This window comes from Lichenostomus cassidix, chromosome 9 (assembly GCF_008360975.1).
Source record: "Lichenostomus cassidix isolate B80296 chromosome 9, HeHo_3.0, whole genome shotgun sequence".
NCBI classification, from domain to species: Eukaryota; Metazoa; Chordata; class Aves; order Passeriformes; family Meliphagidae; genus Lichenostomus; species Lichenostomus cassidix.
In genome coordinates, this window is record NC_139490.1 from 15,214,471 (window position 1) to 15,215,388 (window position 918).

Below are 918 nucleotides of genomic sequence, written 5' to 3' on the forward strand. Positions count from 1 at the left end.
AAGGACAAGTATTCTTAGAGCAGCTGACTGGGAACATTTTGGCTGAGATATACTCTGAACACGGAGACAGGTCTATCATTTACAGTAATAAAAAGTCATAAATGTCTCTATTAAAGAGTGGTTTTCTGCATAATGAGGAATGAAGAATTGAGGGGTCTCATAGGTGAATGCTGAATGAACAGGTAAGCTATTTTTTTTTCATAAAATAGTTCCAGACACTGAACAAGAGTCAGGTTTGAAATCCCAAACTGACATTGAGTCAGATGCTAGCTTGAGGCCATGCTTTGGATAAGTGTAGTGCTGCTCTCTGGGTGGAACATACCAGATTCCCCTTTTGCAGCAACAGCAACAAAATTGCATTAAAAAAAATTAAAGTCTGCCTACTGAGCTCTTTTGAGGCTGTAAAACTGTGTAACTTTGTGCCAAAACCTTCCATCAAAAAAAACAAAGAAAAAAAACAGAACTATTTTGTCTTTAAGACTATGTCCTCTGATATGACTCCAATACATTTAATAAAAATAGCCTATAGGAAGACAATATTTTATAGATCTTAAAAAAAAAAGTCAACATTCTACAGCAACACTGGCCACAAGCACCAAGGCTGGTGACTGCTGGGCCAGAGGGATGATATAGTTATTGTATGACCTGTACCAGGTAACTTCTGCCTCAATGTAAGATTTCCAGTAAATATACTTACTGATGAGGGACACAACATGAGAGATAAAAATCTCCTTTTAGCTTTAAGGGAATGGAGCCCACAATACTTTTGGGTTAATGTTAGCTTTAAGTCATCATCTTAGCATTGACACCTGCCTGGAGATACCTGAATCCCTGTGGTCTTCCAAAGTGGAAATGGAGAATTTTTGCCTCATAGCAATATTGGTAGTCTGCTTTCCCAGCCCTTGAAATTACCTGAGA